Here is a 20,514-nt window from a genome sequence, read left to right on the forward strand (position 1 = left end):
GACAGTATACCAGGTGCCATGATTTTACAGGATGCTTTACACTGTCATTCACTAACAGTCCAGCAAGGTATTTCAAAATGATGTGGTAGTTTTATTTTTTGATGTTTGCAAATGTTGTATTTTCCCTTTAAAACCCTAACCCACCTCACTCCTCCAAAATCCTCCTGGCGGTTTTGGAGGATTCTAGAGGATTGAGGATGAATGGTGATTGAATCAAATGAGGATTCTGGAGGATTGAGGATGAATGGTGATTGAAGCACATGAGGATTTTGGAGGATTGAGGATGAATGGTGATTGAAGCCCAAGAGGATTTTGGAGGATTGAGGATGAATGCATTTTGAGGCAGGACTGTCTGATGATTTTGAAGGATTTGGCGTTGGTTATCCTTCATTTAAACACGAGTGCAAAGTTTTGGGATGAGGAGGATTTTGGAGGATTGAGGATGAATGCATTTTGAGGCAGGACTGTCTGACAATTTTGAAAAATTTAGGCGGAGTTGCAAAATTTTGGAAAATTTTGGAGGATTTTCGAGGATTGAGGATGGTTGTAAGCAACAAGGGCCTAGGGGGTTAGGGTTAATTAAGCCACATGGGCATACAGTGTGCAATGAGCAGGAAGTTGTGTTTTTTTTTGGGGGGGGGGTGGTTGTCGGTTTTTAAGCTCTGGCAGGAGCTGTACATGTCACTTCGTTGTCAGTGGGTCGGTCGGTAGGTCCGTCTGTCTGTCCCCGGCAAATTGACCAAAATAAGCCCCCTAAGTTTCCCATAAAAAGTACTACCCAATATTAATTTTCAAAACAAACAACCTTTTATGAATTGTTTGTAACAATTTGGAAAGATGTTTGTGAAAAGTTTGTAAATGAAGGCAAAATATGTGCAGTAATGTTATAGTCACGTGGTATTTATCACAAATCGCTATTAATCTAGGTAAAATATAAAGTATGGTGTTCTATATGTGCCATGGGCATTGCATTTTTGGGCGTCGCATTTTTAAGCTCTGGCAGGGATCATTTTGATAAATTTCATGCAAGACTTTCATGCAAGACGGTCAGAGCTTTTTGTGCACTTGCACTTGTTTTTGTAACCCCCCCCCCCTAGTTTAATTGTTGAAAAAGTTTACTTTGAATGTTTACATTAAATTAAGCGTAAATGCACAGCCCTACCGGTAGTGTCTTTTTGCCTACTGAGATTTTTTTCAGAAAGGTTGAACCCCTACACAGCAAGATTCAGGGGATTGCCATCAACTGGTATGACACATAAGTATCCATCTTTCCTAGCGGAACTCTGCAACCCCCAGCAAAAATAAGAGGAAAGAAAATATGGATATGGTTTAATGTATGCAGTGGTTGGGACAAAAATAACTCCCGAATGGCTCGCATACCATAGTGAACTTATTATATTTTGTGCATGATTATTATACCTCATTTGATGCCAGAAACAACACCGCTAATTCACAGAGTGAAAACAGTCCAGAATAGGAAAGCCATGGTTCTGCAGACTCCGAGTAGTAGCAGAACATGTAGATGGCGCATTGAGACCACTGGTGAGAGCTTGTTGTGGGAACACACGCATGTGCTCACTGGTTTTGCGGGTGTACGGTGTGAAGTATGCAAGACAAGCTGCAAAGCGGCAGCAATGTGTACTCGAGTCCTATACCTAAAGGCTGGTTCATACTTTTCAAATTGCAGATTTGTGGCAATATTTTTGCCCAGCGAATTTGAAAATAAACTTAACATACATACGGTATGTACATTTTTTTATATTTATCTCTGCCGAATTTTGTTGTGAACGATTAGATTTTGCTTCGCATTTGCGCAGAGTATGAACCGGCCTGAACTCTCTTTTTGTAACCACGTACCTGTACATTGAGGGGGGACTTGTAGATTACTTACATATTGTACCATTCTTACATATTGTACCATTCAAAAATAATTTTAGGTTCCTTTCTTTATATCTAATGTTTATGTTTATTATTTTTTTGTGTGATTTTTTAATTAGCTTATTTTACAGTAAACTTGTAAGATCCACACGACTTTACGTGCAAGTACCAACAAATTTTATGTTGAAATCTCTTGGAGATCACAAGTTTAATGCACTAGGACCGACATGTATTGTACATTGTGGGCATTTTTCATAATGGTACCAATGTTTTTTTTGATGCTGCTTTTTCTGAATTCAGAAAGCTAAAAATATAAAATTATAAAAGAAAGACTCTAGAAAAATAAAATGCATGCTCCCTGTTTTGCCCTTAAACATTTAGTTAAGTTCTAGTATACCACCTAAGCTGCCGTGCCTGTATACCATATTATAACACCTCACCCACAGATTCTGTGTCTTGATTGGCCGAGAGCGAGTCACATGTTACTTTCTAATTTTGCTATCTTTCTGTGCACGGTCAAAAGTACTATACCCGTAGCAACCAAAGTACTATACCATTAGCAACCAAAGTACTATTTCCACGGCGCGGTATTTGTGTGCAAGTGGATGCTGGTGTGCGCGTTGCGCGTAGCGCGTATTGTTCCAAAGAGAGCGCGCCGCAGACTTGGGTTCATACATTTCATGAAGGGGTAGTTTGGAAGAGAGAAATACATTTTCCACCAATTTTGTATTGAAATTGAAGTTTATTTCAACTGTGTTCAGATTTAAATAATTTAAAATATTAAAATCAAGCAGAATCTGTGGGTGAAGTGTTATAAAACAAATATTGAATGCTTTATCTCGTGGTAAAGTAAAACTAGCCTCCCTCGGTGATCCATGGACCATTCTAGTTTTCCCTCGGCTTCGCCTCGGGAAAATAGAATGGTCCATGGATCACCTCGGGAGGCTAGTTTTACTACACCACTCGAAGCATTCAAAATTTGTATAATACCCCCTGTAACTCCCTCTATGATTGTATGGATTTACTAGTGAATAAATACAGTATAATATTACAATGTAGTACAGGTTATAGTAAGTCGACTGGTGAAATGTTCTGATTAATCTTAAGAGTATTTTGTGCCATGTGTACTGCAAAGTAGAGATAAAGTTACCATGCACAAAGCGTGTTCAACCCTTGAGGAAGTGCCTGTGACCTTGTTAGGAAGTGACGTGCCACGGCGATGGCCAATAGGCCAAGTTTTATCCTGGTCCGATCGCAGGAAATACAATATAGATTCGAATTCACATAATTTATGACGAGGGCCCATGTTTAGGGCTCTGCCTTAATACCAACACGTGAAGAACGTTGAAGAACCCCCAATATATCAATATAACATGATTTGAGGGTGGATAGTATACAAATAGTGACTGCTTCGAGTAGTTTTGTACATGCACATGTAGTACAAGGGCGGATCCAGGGGGGCGGGGCCCAAAGGGGCCATGGCCCCCCCAAAACGACATCGCAATAAAGGCAGACAATGAGTACACCACGATCTTTTCCTCAAAAAAACATAGGTTAAAGTGGTTAGAAATTGCCTCAGATCGCACCACAGAGCATCTAGAATCCAAAATTTTTTGGGGCCCTTAAGCGGGCCCCGAACCCCACGCCGTAAATTTTTTGACCCACTTTCTTGGGGGACCAAAATTTTTTTGGGCCCCCCCCCAAAAAAAATTGTGCTCTGGATCCACCCTTGATGTAGTATTATGACAGTGACATTTGAGTTGTAGACTATAGACCTGACCTTGCTGTCAGCAGTTCTAACTGGTAGCAGTTCTGTCAGCGTTCTGCTATTCCATTGGTTAGTGTGGGATGTGTACTTCTTCAATCCCTGTTGTCTATAGGGCTGTCCATTTTCGAATAATTTAGTATTTGATTACTCGAAACTACGTTTGACCAAAACTTAGGATATTCGTAACTGCCACCAGCAACTGCATGCAGCCACACCAGTCATAAGTTGCACGCAGAGCGCGTCAATTAAAATTTGCGTGTGGCGATCAATGGCCACCGGAGTGTTTCGCAGTATTTATCCCTGTCAAGGGCTATTATAGTAAAGAGAAAATACAACATTTGCAAACGTCAAAATATAAAACCACCAAATTATTTTCAAATACCTTGCTGGACTGTTAGTGAATGACAGTCTAAAGCATCCTGTAAAATCATGGCACCTGGTATACTGTCATTTTCAAGAAAAGCGGTATTTTTGTATCAAATTCCAACGCTGGTAGGCTGACCAGTGTTGGAAGAAACTGGCTTTTCCTCCAATTGACCATATTTAGTTAGTCTGCATTTGTTTGCAATCGATTACACACCTATATATTTGCTATATATTACCAACCCCCAAAAATCCATCCATTTCTGAAAATTACAGCAAAAACAAATGATTTATATATTCCCTTTAAGGCCAAAAAAAAGTCTCCGTTTTCTGGTATGGAGCTTGCCCAAAAAGTTTTTTTTTTTACCTGATTTTTTTGCTTCAAATGTCAGCTGATGACTGCAAATGGTGCCCGACTAAACTTAGTGCAAATATATGGGAGTCCAGAGAGGCCACATCAAGCTTATTCTCGACCATAACCAAATCTAAAAACACGTTAAAATTGTGCAGCAGCAGAATTCCAGTCAAACCAGTGAGTTTGCCGGTTTTGAGACATCATTTTTCATTGAAAAAACAAACTTTTTCATTTTGCCGATGCACATGGCTACGGCGACGCGCGCGCATACCAGAAACCAGAGACTTTTTTTTTGGCCTTAGGAACAGCCCTACTGTTGTCTGATTGACCTAGCTGATGTTTGTTTACACCGGTGTGGCCTTTACATGTACTTTTACCATATGGGCTCCGTGCACAAGTACCCCCTCACTGGCAAGAAAGGGAGAGTTGGGGAGACTGTCGGGAGAGACATTCCAACGCATTGCCAATGATGTCTGAGGCTCATGCATCTAGACGCTACGGCTTTGTGCACATTTAGAATGACATACAAGTTGTGCGTATGCCATATGCGCGCGAACCAGTACTCCCTCTCTTCTACGCCATCAATTGTTGGCGCACGGAGCCCATTGAGCAAACTTAGGCTGTCTCTAATCCAAAGGTCAATTTGTGTATGGTACCTGTACACAGGCCCCCCCCCCATCGGCAAAAACCATAAGCGTAAAAATAACATATACCGGTAAGTGTGTTTTTTTCTTGTGATGTGCCCCCCTAGTTTGTACTGTGCCCCCCCCCCCCCAATGCCCGGAGCTGGTGACGGGGTTGCCCATACATTTATACTGTTAACCTGCGGTCAAATAATTTCATTAAACATTATTTCACTGTTTCGGCCATTTGAACATACAAACTGAAGGAGAAACAGAACAAAGAAACTACTGAAACATTCTGATTTTTTCGTTCCTCCAGGAACTAATCCACAATGGTTAGGACAAATAAATTTAAAAAAATATTTCATGTTGTTAATACCTGTTTATGTTGAAGCTGTAATTCATAGAATCAACACCACAGGATAGAATAGGCCTATACAAATGTTTTCCTTTCCTACCATTCAAACACAAGCATTGACAAGAAATGTATAATCATATGATTAAAAAGAGGGGTGGGGGGGATCTTTTCAGTGTCTGAACACCTTGCGAATTCCCATGCATTCACGGCAGTGAGTGAACAAAACGCAAGGCGGGAAATAAAAATCACTGCGTCAGTGCCTGATCTTCTATGCCAAGTGCATTTCGGGTTGGTTAAGTGGTGTCCGCTTGTCTGATGCCGAGCTGTGATTCATTGCTAATACTCTGCGGGTTTAAAGTGTCTTCCTTAGACTTGTGCAATGTCTGAATTTTAATCCAAGAAATGGATTATTATTTTGCGTGTGTGTGTGGAGTTGCCCCCAAGTTGACTTGTACAGTCATGACTCACGTGTCATACTGTCTTTATATTATTTGAAATAATTTGTGTAGATTTACGTAAAATTAGCTGTATAGGGCTGTGCTGAATATGCCGAATATTATTTGAATATTCGATCAGTAATCCTAAACTTCCCAAATCCTCCTACATTTAATTCCTCTTTGCAAAATGGAAGATTTTGCAGGATTTAGGCTATACGGCAAAAATGTGTGGCTGAGTTTGGAGGATGCACTGTGTCAAGATCTTGGGCCGGACTTTGTGTTGTTTATGCTCAGCTAGTGCATAAATTTATGCCTAGGTTATACTTGAAATCCTCCGCACTGCTCCAGGATTTCACTGGCTCTTCCTCAACATATTGACAGTGACTGCCGGAGGATTTTGCAGGATTGAGGCAGTGGCCACCCCTCCAAGGACCACATTAACGAAAAAACAAAGTATTTTGCAGGAATGAGCCTGCATGCAAGTTTTACATGGAGGCAGGTGGAGAATTTTGCAGAATTGTGGTTGCATCCTAGCAAAAAAATGCCTAGGGAGTTAGGGTTAACTGAATATCCAGTAGCATTTTCTGGTTTGAATCAAATATTCGAAAAGTGTGAGCGGTCTTGAAGAGATGATGGAAACTGGTATGTTCTTTCAATCGTATTAATTTTGTTGTTTTTGTTGTTTATCAAGCGCCACAATTTTGTTGAAACTTGTACTCATGCATGATATGAGAGCTTCCATGATAAATATATTTCTTCTCAAAAATCCGTAAAATATCAGCCATTGCATACATGTACATTCTACTCAGTGGTGCACCGGAGGAGGGGGGGGGGGGGGGGCTTGGGGGGCTTGAGCCCCCCCCAAGGGTTGTCAATTTTTATTTCTTTTTGTTTCAATTTTTTTTTTTTAGTCCCACGATTTGGCCGTGGTAATACGGGTGTGGCCTATTTCGAGTAGTATAATAGGGATGTAAATGGCACCACCAACGTCAAAATAGTCCTCCCCCCCCAAAAAAAAAATTGAAAAAAAAAAGGTGAGCCTCCCTCCCCCAGCCATATCCTGGTTGCGCCACTGATTCTACTACCTCTTCTTTATATTATTTTAATAAGGGGTTTGTCAGTTTTCAATTAGCACAGGCACATGTATGCAAATCCCGATCAGTGGCCAGTTTAGGTTGGCGCATTGTATGCTTGTCTTCATCAGCGCATTTCAAATGTCCCATCAAGTTGAAACTTTTTAGAATACTACCGGTACTTTATTTTTAAAAAATGCACAGCCTAATTACCGGTAGTATTAGGCTATTAATTTCAGAGCTCATTTCCTGCTTGTGATCTGAATCACCTATCCCAGCACTTTTCAGTTTTGTACAACTTTGAGAAATTTCTTATAAAAGTGGGTACATCGTGACCGAGGATTATGCACCAATTTGTAAAACTTGTCGATATGGATCCATTGAAAAATGACCAGGAAGCATGCGTCCCCCAAAGTATCCTAATACTAAGGCAACTCCTTGGCATGGTAGGCTGGTTTGTCCCAAGGGCGGATCCAGAACACAATTTTGGGGGGGCCAAAAAAAAAAATTTGTGTCTCCCAAAAAGTGGGTCAAAATTTTTTGGATTCTCGATGCTCTGTAGTGCGATCTGAGGCAATTTCTGACAACTTTAGCCAATGTTTTTGGAGGAAAAGATGGTGGTGTACTCATTGCCTGCCTTTATTGCGACGTCACATAAAAAAAAAAATTGGTTTCGTTTGGGGGCCCCCCCCCCCCGATCCGCCCTTGGTTTGTCCAATTATCCCCCAAAAACAATCATTCATTGTAACCTTGGTCCCTGTACAATGCCTTGGTTTGCTGTGTTCTGTTTACCTCAAGGGATCAAAGGGATGACCATTAAAAGTGAGTTGGCTGGGCACAACTGTATAATTATACAAAACTAAACCAACACAGATCGTGACTTGTATACTCAAGTGTATAATTAGGAGCTTTGCATGTTGGAGCCGATACTAGAGTGAGGTTTGCCGGTGACACCTTATACTAGATTGCAAGCCAGTTCATACTTCAGGCGATTGTGACAGCGAGGCAAATTTGACATCACGAAACATTCACTGCGAAATTTGCCGGAATTGAAATGCATTCAACTTTTGTGAGTTCACAGTACATAGAAAACTTGTCATGACTTAGATTCGCATTCACGTTCGCTTTTGCCTGGAATGTAAACCGACCTGTACAATCTCTTTAATGAAGCAGCGTCTGTTTTGATGAAAAAATATAGTCTTTGGATTGACGGGTATGCTGTCTGAAATGTGGAGAAAAACACTCTCACCGCCAGGTTCATGTAGGACCAACAACTCTTTATGAAAGAGAATAAAAGTCACATGATGTCATCGGTAAAACTCATTGTCATTGATTTTCTTGAACCAGGGGTGCGAGTGACCACTGATAAAAATAGCTGAAAACAGCTGAAAAAGGTGTAAAAAAGCTGAACTTTGGAAATCTCCTATACTTTTGTACACGGCAAGTGAGGGAAAAAGCTGAACAAAAAAGCTGAAATCCAAAACAAAAAAAGCTGAAATCAGCTTTAAAGCTGAGATTTCACACCCCTGTTGAACTCTCTTAAAGTCTTAGTGGGAAGTGAGCGACTATACCGGTAATTTTTTTTGGTGCTATTCAGCAATTTGGGGGATTTTTTTTTTATCAGAATAAGGTGAAAATATTGAAAGAAATTTTGCTTCTAAAAAAAGACACAGATTTGATGTACATGTACTACTGGTACTTTCACTATGACTATATCATTGTGTACATGTATGTATAGCGCCCCCGTTTGGTGACTATCAGTTAGTCACAAAATCACTGTCACTGGTTTGTAAAGTGAGCCCTCTGTTGTCCAGGTCCAGTCATTACATAATCTCAGATTTGCCACGTGTTTCCAGTGCAAGCAGACACACCTTATGCAAAGTTGGACCATTGTGCATTGCGAAAGACCATTCGACCTCACCTGGTACGTGGTGTTACATTGTACATGAATACCATGATAAAGCTCTGTGGCACATTCTTAATTAACAGGGAAACCATGAAGCATCCTAAGGAGTACATGTGTTAATTATTTAAATACACTGTGCACAAGGAATTTGCCCCAGCTTACCAAAAACCGGGGTGATATTTGTCAGGATTTTTCTTGATCTGGGGATTTTTTGTCAGGATTTTTGCTGATTTCTAGGATTTTTTTGTCTGGGTTTTTCCTGATTTCGGGAGTTTTTGTCAAGATTTTTCCTGATTCTAGGATTTCTTTGGTTAGGATATTTGCTGATATCAGGATTTTTAGAAGATCCCTTTTGGAAATATTCTGGAACTGTTTAGGCAAATAAAATTTAAAAACATATACCATAGACCCTACGTTGCTCATGGGCCCTCGGAGTCGGAGACCATGAAACCGTCCTTTAGTCTCTACCGATTATTTTGTGGGTTTTCATTTCCCCTCATCTCACTCAGGCTGCAAAAGTGTGATGCAAACAATGCCTTTAGGTACACATGCATATATTCTGCTTGTGAATGAACAACAGTATATGCAGTTCAGGTATGGTGAACAAGGTTATCAATTCACATTGGGCGGAGTCACCACTTTTGTTACAATACAAGGTTAAACAAGTTTTTTTTTTATCTTCATACATGTACATCATTCGAAAGTATATTACATACTTCATAGCTGGTACAGGAACATGGGCTCCACAATTTCCCTCTTGTTTTCGGCAAAATGTTGTGCTTAGGCACAATCAGTTCTGAAATTTCTCATGATTGTGCCATGGACAGATATGGAAAGGAAAAAACAAGCTGAAGTCATGTGTGATTGCGAGGTTTCTGAATTCTCTCCATTAAAATCCTGTTTGTCCAGATTTTAAACACCCCTGCCCGAAGGGCAACTACATTTAAAAAAAAATTTGCGAGGCCTGACATCATTGCACACGCATCATGTCATTAAAAATCGTAATTTTCCTTGTGTTTTTTTGTTAGTTTCTACATAGAGGTAGATTCCTACCTCCATGGTTTCTATGACTTCATTACCTGTGAGTTTGTACTTAACATCAGGATAAAATATAAAGCAAAGAACAGACCGCTAATTCATGTCGCATTTCTTCATTTTGTGCCGAAGATAAAATTTTCTCATTAGAAGATCGGGCATTCTATCAATTTAGGGTCCAAAATGAAAAATGTCCCTTCCCTGCTACCTTGGTACTACTTTCATGACTTTGTAATTTGCCATTCAAGTATCATTAAGAATGACTTCAAATGATTTTTATTTGTTGGGTAGGTACAAAATGTACTTTGCTGTTCATAATCACTCTTGGAGGACGACAGCACACCGCTACCTACATGTTGTGCGTCAGAAGATTTGTAAAATCGTAGATGTCAGATGTAAGGTAACAGGGATAGTAAAAACAGTGGACCCCAAATTTGCAGTATGACCAAGATACGTGTATTGTTAAACATTAATTTTTGCCCACAAAGTAACAGAGCAAATAGTGTATTTTTGGCATTTTTACTTTTTGTTTTCTTGTGCCATTAAATACCGTATTGCCTGCTAGAATGTCAGAAAGTAGAATTGAGCTTGACAATGCATTACTTTGAATACGTTACTTTGAATAGTTCTTTGAAGGCCTGTGATGTGTACATGTAGGGGTGAGCATTTATGGGTAGTACGGGAATTGAATACCCATTGAGAAACCCAACCCAAGATTCAAATCTCGGAAGTTGCTGTTCACATTGTTCACAAAGGTCCGCCCGATAATACAACCATATCGGTGCATCATTCAGCAAGATACATGTACATAAACATGTACATGTACTTATGTTGGCATACAGTGAGCTCAATACAATTTTTCGCAAGCGATAAACGTGAATCTGCTTTGTTTTTCCATGTACCGTAGCCTGGTTTTCATTTTGAAAATTCTCCACAATTGACATTCAAAACATTTCCTCTTATTGTTCGAGAAGTTGCTAAGTATCATGTAAGGAAAGATTTCCATACGAAGTTCACTAATTTTCCTCTGTATTGACTAACAAGCCCCCAGATAGCAATTTCATGTCATCAAAGTCAATTTGAGTGGTGAGAAAATACAAGCATTTTCTTAGAAAACACTTAGAATTTTTCAGTCCAATCTCATATGGTTTGTACACAGGGTGTTGAGTGAACTTCGTATATATGGAAATCTTTCCTCATGTAAAGTTGGTTACGGGAAGTCGATTCCGTAATCTAGAACTGGTTCCTGACATCAACGGTTGGGTACCTGGTTCCGAGGGACAGCCCATGTGATGTGGTGTATTTGTGCATTTGTTTTCCAGCCCAATATGAAGTTGTTCAAATGATGGGTCTCAGTACTTTGCAACAATTTCCCATTTTGTGTTTTTGCACAGCATGATTTGGGGTGAGAATTACTGCAGAGATTAATAACAGGAACCAAGACGAGGAAAAGTTCTACATGTATGTAACACTTATAATTTGGGTTAATGGTTAATTCAGTCTGCTGTTGACTGTGCTTATCACTGGGGATTTATGGCTGATCCAGGGGCCTGGTTAAGCCCTAAATCAATGGTTGCTTACATTATTTAGAGATAGGCAAGATACTGGTTTATCTGGCTTTCAACTAATCAGGCAGTTTTGTGTAATGATGGGATTATCGTCATTGGAAAGGTTCTCTGAAGAATTATGCATTATATGAGAAGTCACGAGTCAAGGGGAAGGGAAAAATTCAATTTATTATTTAACTGTTCTGGAACTTAACGGTATAGAGAATCTGCTTTTTGTACATTTTTGTCGTTTAAAGCAACAAAATCGCTAAAAACCTTAAGAAGGGTAGATAACTACTGTACTAACCTGTTGGAGTTTCAGCTCAGTGGATACTATACATTTTGAATAAACAGAAAAAACGTATGCAGAATTGTTGGGTCTCATTACTGGATTCCGTTGCTAACGCATGTAAAAATCTGTGCCCGCAGGCACATTTTCTTAAACCACCTTCAACGATTGTTATCTTATGAATGATACCATTTCAGGTGGAATAATTTCACAGGGTTTTGGGTGTCAGTCCTATCATCACTCTGAGCAAGGATAATGGATTTCTCCGTTAAATCGGTAGACCTATATGTTTCTGGGTAATTTCAAATGTTCCTACGTGCCTTTAACCAGTTCGTGCCGGGATAATGTTGAAATTGACCAGACCCAGGCGCGGGATCAGGAACCTCGATGCCAGACGGGTTGAGGCCATCATCTGCGGGTAGCATACCCTGATATTTCCGGCCTCGCTCACTGCGAGCGGGTCGCAGACAGATCTTTCCGGCCTGGCTCGTTGCGTGTTTATCCGTCATCCATTCTGAATACCGCAAAACCTTTGCGTATATATATACACGTCATCCGACGAGATCTGGTTAAATGTATTGACAAACCTCGGTTGATGTCAATCATCAAGTGCCGATTTTTGTCCTGCATTTTGCCTTGGAATCAATTCTGTTTGGTAGGAAATTTGCTTAGAATTTAACAAAAATGGCTGAACAATATTCACAATATCCATTTCAAATAGTGTCACATTGTTAAAAAAAACCACACCCAAATTGGAGAGAACATTATGTGAAGGAATTTGGTGGTAGCACCATGTCTCTCTGTAATGAGTTGTTTTTGGTTCTGAGAAGAAAGTCTGTTTAATTTGACCAGTGTGCTCTAGTCTCTTTTAGTTCTGTTGGTGTTTAATGATGAACAAAACGTGATGTTTCAAACTCCAAGTTAACCAGTTTTCCTCATATTAACCACGTACTTCACACACACAAGATGTGTGGTGTCACTGCAAATCTCATTGATTCTTCATTGGAAACCTTCTTAGTCGTATTGATCAGTCTTACAAGACTCTCAGGAGCCCTGTGTTGCAGTGTACCGGGTAGTGTTGATGTCTTTCATTCAGTGAAAAAGCCTTCCCTTCTTTAACCAGTTCACGCCGGGATTACTTCGACAAGAACAGAACGAGGCGCGGGATTACTTTTCACTCGACCTCAAGCCAGGCGGGTTGAAGCCATCACCCTCAGGCAGCACACTCATACATGTATTTCCGTGCTCGCTCCCTGCGTGTTTATCCGTCATCCGTTCCGAATACTGCAAAACCTTTGTGGGTATACACATCATCCGCATTGGTCCCGTACTTGCTAACCTCTGGTGTCCCTTCCATACCAGACTGGGTTGACAAACCACGTTGTCAGAAAGTTAAAAAAAGTTTAAAGTTTTGGAACTTTTCCTGCATACGGTAGTTCTCTAAAATTCAAAACTGGTTACGGTAAGCATCATCACCTCTCAAAGGATTTATACAATCGCCCAATTGTAAAAGAGATCGTGTTGCAAAAGAAATGTGATACCTGAAAGAAACTCAGGACTGTCCCTTCCAAGCCACCATAGTTTATTTCGGCTCAGCCGTTGATGAGCGGTGATACATGTAGTGCAAGGCTTTAATAAACCTCCTAAAGAATGCAATTTCCAAATGTGACCTTGAAATTAATGTGATTATCTTTTCATCCAAGGTATCAGTACATGTATTGCATTTGGTGATGCGGGCCATCATGCGATTTTTTTCTAAGATATTCACGTTTTTCACATGTAATTCTATTGGATCATGCTTCATCAAGAATTGCTGAGTCATCTCTTCTTCCAATTTCCTTACATGGGCCACTCTAAAGTGTGACATTTTTCATGTCCCTTTTACCTTGCTACTTTGTAATTTACCATTCGAGCAACATTAAGAATGATTTCAAACAATTTGTATTCGTTGGATAGGTACTTTTGCTATTCATAATCACTCTTGGAGGACAGCTGCATTAAGATTACTAAAAATAAAAGGATTATACAATCACAGATGTCAGATGTAACAGGGACAGGAGAAAAAGCGGACCCCAAATTTTACAGAAAGACCCTCATACCGGTATATGAAGTGTTTAGCTCATTCTAGATCCTGGGAAAAAAAACACATTTAAAGTGATAGAATGAACAACTCTGCATTTAAGTTTCGCAAGCACATTTATGGAGAACTCACAGATAAATTTTGGTACGAATAATTTCCGAATTTTGAATTGCTTTTTGTGGGTTGGAAAACCAGGCAGGCACCTTGCCAAAGTAGCACACCCACTCAGACACTAGGTAAACTATTGATGCACTCCATTGTCTAGCCCCATGTTGTTCCCATTTTGCACTGTCCCCCCCCAAAAAAAAGGTACCCTGGCCACTTGTAGTTCAGTCCCTTGAGAAGGGCTCAACATCCTTGAGAAAAGCCCATTAGGGGTGTTAAACTATTCAACCTGTTGTCAGGTGGGCCTGGCCTGGAATTTTTTTTTTTTTTGAATGGGGGAGTTGTGGATGAATAATTTAAAAGGGTGTATTGTGAGACAAGTGTGGTACATGTTGGCCCCTTGCAATATGCAGTACTTACACTGTAGTACGGTATGCATCGTAATAGACGTGTACAAGTCATATTAGATCTCAGATTTTTGTTTCAAATCCCATTTTGTGGATTTTAATATTTTGTCGTCAACTCTGGCCATATGGCACGCCAGTTCATAGAAACATGGATAAGAGTCTCAACAAGTTTGACAACTTTTGTGAACTGGGATTTTGAGGTTAATTGATTGCCACATTTTAAAAAAATCTTACTCACACTTCAGATAAAAATGTTGTACATGTAGATTCCCCCGGCCTCCCCACCCTTAAAATTTTTTAAATTGTCTCCCTCCCTACCCTAAAAAACCCAAAAGGGTTGATGGGTGACTAGAACCACAGAGCAAGTTTTCCTAGCTCCATGCTAGATCCCTCGCTCTATGCATGCTAGCTAGAACCATCCGAATTTTGGAATAAGGCCTACGAAATATGTGAAAACTAGTACAGCCAATGAATTCAAGCAAGCTGGGCCAAGTATGAACAGAGAAAAATACTTGTGGTAAACTACCAGACATATAATATATTCATGAAGGCCAAACACTTTTTTTGAGGGGGAAGGTCATTTCTGAGAAATCGAAATACGTTCGTGTCACACAGAGAATGCTGTCTGGACCTAGGACTTGGACAAGTCTATGCATATTCCTGATCCTCATGGTGATAAGAATGCAGCTGTTATATAACAGCCCAGCGCAGTACACAGGGAGACCTTGGGTTTCTTTGCACGTCAATAAGATGACCATCTACCCCCCCCCCTTCTGGGGGGGGGGGCCTACATGTGCATTGGTTGGGGCTGTATGCCTGTGTACATTTCATTAGTCATCCCATTACATATGCAGCATGGTTTACAAGATTTCTTGAAATAACCAGGGGAGCATATATCTGTACATGATTTATGGGTTTAGTTATGAGCTGTGTAGAACACATGTTGTTGGGAGATTCTTTTCTCATTGAATGTTGCCAGTGAAATTGGTTAATATTTGCTAAATTTGTAGGCAAAAAGTACATACTGTACACTTCACATAAAATTTTTACAGCAGTAAAAACAGTGCCATAATTTAATTGCCGTGTTAATGCCGTAATGTTCTTAAAATTTAATAGAAAACTTGAAATTGCAGCTCAATTTGCTGAGCATGACCTAATATTTTAGTTGGTGGTTTTTAAATCATGTGATCGACAAACATGTGACGTGAAAAGCTTGAAGTAAAATTTTGTAAATTTGGTATCCCAACTTTGCCATTTTACGATCACTTACACACTAAATCATAGACTATTTGACTTCAAGAACGCCTACCATGAGAACTGATAAAATTAATCCTCCCGATTAAAAAACTATGAGATAAGCCAAAATGTAACCAGGCAAGCACATAGATGATAATATTACTAAGCAGATTAAAAGTGTGTTTAACTGGAGCAGAGAAGCCATTGTTTTGTCAAAAGTAAGAACAGATAATTGTTCCCACGCTTAATATATTTGCTTTCACTGTAATTTTCAGAAATGGATGGATTTGGGGGTAAATATTTTATAGCAATATTGTTATACTGGCCTGTTTAAAGTTTTGTGTTCATACCGGTAGATGCTGGGAATTAACAAAGTGCTGTTCTTGTAGTCTGGTTCCCTGACCTACATCAGACGAAATGGAACAATTTATAGACGTCAGGGAATTGTCAGGTCAGGTAACCAGACTAGCTGGCTTGCACTCACGTACATGTGTAAGTGTAACTGATGTGCAAACAAAATGTGGACTTAAAATTTGGTAAATTGGGGGCACTATTTAAAAAAAAAAGTCTTTTTTTTCAGTTTTCAAAGACGGTCGACCGACCATTGTATTTACATGTACATGAAATTTGTTCAACTGAATAGATAAAGTAAGATGTCTTTAAACTTCAATTTAAAAAAAGATGAAGAAATTTGGCTCTAATTCCTCTAGATTTAGTTCTCAGAATTTCATTCCCCGGAAAACAAGCAATTGCAATAAATGGCGATGGGCTTCAGAACTGTTTTAGCGGTGATCATTTGGGAGGGAAAACTCGCCCAAAAGTCATTGGTCAACCAAGAGTGAAAGTAAAGCAAGCTTTAATTTGATGCATGTATTGATCACTTGTGACAGTTGTGAGTATATATAGCCTACATTTCCTGATTTCTTTTTTAATTAAAGTGGGAAATTTATCACATTGGTGCCAATGGGAATATACCTATTGGTCTGCACCCATTTTTTCTCCATGTGCTAGGAGCTAGGGTACAGGAGATCACAGCGTGGGCTCCCTCCAAGCACATGGTCCAGTTGACCTTTGACATCGTGCCACTCCCCTTGGCCAAAGATCACAAGGTGTTATGTAACAAGTGACTTGCAATCTGTGCTGCTGCCATGCAACCAAGTCCCCTGGGCTCAGGGCTGATAAGCTGGGGGTGGGGAGGGGGGGGGGGGGGGCAGCTTTTGGGCATAAACCATGGTGGAAACCAAAGAGTATAGTTTCCTGTTTAGTGCAAAGAGCAAGGGATAAATCATGGATAAACAGACACCCTCCAAACACACTTTCCTGTCAACTCCTCATTTTCAATATTTTCTGCTGAAGATAATTTTGTGTGCCTTTGAGGAAATTCTGCTAGGATGTAATGCCAGGTCCTCTCTAAGGCCAAAAAAAAAATATTCGGTCTCTGGTCAGACCAAAGTTCCGGAATTGACACGGCCACGCGGCTTTTTTTTTTTTTCTTCAAGCTTGGATTGTACAGACAAGGTGGGTACTATTTTGCTTTTTTGGTGTCCTCATGTACATTGGTGTCCTCCATAATTTGCCTTGGTGCTTTCGATCATTTGCCTTGGTGCAATTTCCCATTCCTTGGTGCTCTTTGGTAAAATAAAATTGAGGAGGTGCGGAAATAGAGGGCGCTGTTGGAGCTACCGCGGAACATTTTGGAAAAAAAAAGATCGACGCGCATGATTAAAATCGACGCGCGCGCTGACCAGAGACCGACTTTTTTTTTTTTTTGGCCTAACCTACAAGGACACACCAGGCCATTATCTGTTTAAGATTTTAATACATGTATTTCTGGTAAATCCAGTCAATTATCAGTTTGCAGCAGTTTCATTCGTTTTCTTTGTTAAGGATCTACATGTAACACTAGTTATTTGCAAACCATAGCTTCCATGGCACTGGATTTCGCAAAGAATTCGGATTTTAAAAAGAGGGAAAAAAAGTGTCAGGGCATGCAGGAAAAGGGATTGAAAAAACTTCAATATTGAAACTGTTTGACTTTGAGACTTTTAGATGAAAAAAATAACCTTGCCCTGCTGGCTCTTTACACCTAAATTATTAGAAGTTCATTATTTCCACACACCATAGCCTAAAATGTGATAAAATAGAATATGATGTAAATAAAACTCAAAAGGTCAAGTCGAAAATTCCAAGCAACAATTTTCTTATATCATGAATGCACATTTGTAACTTACATGCACATGTACATGTACATGTACAATACTATAATTTCCACCCATGCATACTATACATACGTGTACATGTACATTGTACGTTACATGTACGCCTATGCAATTGAGTCAAATGTCCAGCTTGGGGCCTTGGGACATGTTTACACAGCTCACTACCTGCTAAACATGTTACATAACATGTGGACTAAGAGCATGCAGTCTGTGCATGATGTCCAAAGCATACATGTACATCATTGCAGAAAGCAATGGCAGCATCACTATGCATATACATGTACATTGTACATGTACATGTACCTGTATGTGCATGAGTTCCCTATACTCCAAGATGTACACATGGAGAGTATAAATGTAAATTGTAATGGAGCAGAAAATGAAATGTTATGCACTAAAACTGTAACAGGAAGACTTGTACCAGTAATTTTAAAGCACAAACCTACCGGTACCGTAGGCATGTACAATAACATGTTTATGTATTACATAGCCTTCACATGCATGCTTCATCATGATGGACATTTTTGAGTGATAATAACCAAAATCACAGTTTTATTTGTGCTTCTGGACATTACCAAAAAACAATATATTGTTGTCAGTAGGGGGGGGGGGGGGCACCCCCCCCCAGCAGTGACTGGAATTTTCTAAAGGCCTTTTTTCACTTGAGAGAGCCCTTCTCCCCCCCCCCCCCCCCCCCCCCGACAAACCCCCCATTCAATATTTCAGTTACCCACATATTGGGTTTGTTTGAGTTGAGTTTTCCTACTCTAAAAATATGCATGAGTCATTTCCTTTTTGTCAAAAAAATTTATCTAATCATCGTTAATTAATTTTTCTCACGGCTGCTTCTGCTTGTTTGTCCTGTATGCTTTAAAAAAATGTTTTTAGAATTGACAATATATTTGAAGAGATGACTTTTCAAGACCTTTGTCACAGAAGTTTAATTTGGGTGTATCCATACAACTCATGGGCTACATGTAGATCAATTCTCAGAAATTAGTTAGTCATCAGTCTAAAGAGGATGCGGCTGCTTCCATTGTATACAGAAAAATTTATTGATTATTTGGAGGCAACAGGCAGAGCACATGTGATGGGGGGGGGGGGGGGGATGAAATTAGATGTAAAAAGTGCTGGGGTAAAATGAAGTAACACAATCAATTTGAGCTGTTGCAACCACAGAGTCATATTTTTCACAAACTTGGAATGCATTTTTCTAAGAGAAAAATAATAAAGCAAATCTGTATTTCTGTGCATGTGTTAGTTTAGTGATGGCCTTTTAAAGGTACACATAAATCATTTGCATTTTGTTCATTTTTCATTTATTCCTTTTGAACAACAAAATTGTTCAAAGTCTACCCCGTGCTCTTAAAAAAATTGATTTTTTTCCCTCGTAACGAATTTTCAATTTGGATGTTTTGTTTTCACACAAAAAATACCATAATCCGATTTTGGGCATCTACAGTACAACCCTTACAAAAAGGGCTTTCATTTTGTGCATGAATAAACCAGCCCTACATGAGCTGACCTATAGTCTGGCAGCCAATAATTCCAGGCCTTTCTTCCCTTTAGCAAGGTTTTTCTCATTAAATTTGTAGAGAATAATTACAAGTGAATGACTTTTTTTTCTCCAAAATACGATATATCCATTTTAAAAAAGTTTAGAAAGTTGTACGGTTGTGAAAGCATACAGTTGTGTCTAAACTTCATATTTCACTTTATTGTATTCTTAAATTGTGTTTAACTGTAACAGTTGTTGAAACTGACTTTGGGCAGCCAATAGAGGGCGGGATTTTAAAGGTTACCAAATGGCATTTATCGCATATTGGAAACAACTCGGTACTTGTTCAATGTTCAAACTTGCCTTTCAAGGCTTTTTAAAAATAGTTTTTTCCCCTGCTCTGTCATCTCTGCAAAATGTATGTTAACATCTAAGTAATGTAATTTTGCAACTTTTGTTTTCTGTTGAAGCCCATCACTTATTAAAAAAAATTGGATTTCTCCATGATACACTGTCCTCATACAGGTTAACTTGGGGAAACTTCCTGCACTAAAATTCTTTCCCTGAATGCTTATCAGAGATCAACAGACTACCAACCAATCCCATTCTGCCACGCGTTATCACCTCTGAATTATGGAGGGAGTCGTTTTTAAGAGATAAAAAAAATGAAACACCTCCCTGGGCCCTCTGTATGTGCATTTCCCACGATTACATAATGTGCTTGGAGGATTATTTTATGTGCTTGCACAACTGTGATATTCTCCACATGGTAATGTGTAATGTACAGTGTAAAATAGGAAAATGCTATGGAAATGTATACCGGCATTTGGGATTAATAATTATAAGCAGTCTGTTGAAGGAGAAATAATTTAGCAAAGCTCTTCAATTCATGAATTTAGTATGCACTTTGAAATGGTAAAATTTACATGAGAATTGAGATACAAATGCATAATTTGTATCATACATGTTTGTTGCAAACCCTCAGATGGGTCTGGCATTTTTGTTTGTTTGTTTGTTTGTTTTTTGTTCGTTTGTTTGTTTGTTTTGGGCTGTATTTTACAGTCACTAGGTACACTAGGTCACTAGGTACTGTATGTCTTTCATAAATAACCACATTTACAAATTAAAAAAACACGAAATATAAGCACTTTATTTATGTGAGGCATTTTTCAAGGAAAATACAAAAGCCACCACAGCTATGATTATTACAAAATATATGCTGAATAACAATAACAAATTGCTACCAATTGCATAGCTCATTTGCCAGTTGGAATTGCCCCCCCTACAACTTTTCAATTTTTGCATCATTTTAGAATTCTGTTTCTTATTTTTTTACC

The sequence above is a fragment of the Patiria miniata genome, unplaced genomic scaffold, assembly GCF_015706575.1.
Source record: "Patiria miniata isolate m_02_andy unplaced genomic scaffold, ASM1570657v1 HiC_scaffold_3, whole genome shotgun sequence".
Classification (NCBI taxonomy): domain Eukaryota; kingdom Metazoa; phylum Echinodermata; class Asteroidea; order Valvatida; family Asterinidae; genus Patiria; species Patiria miniata.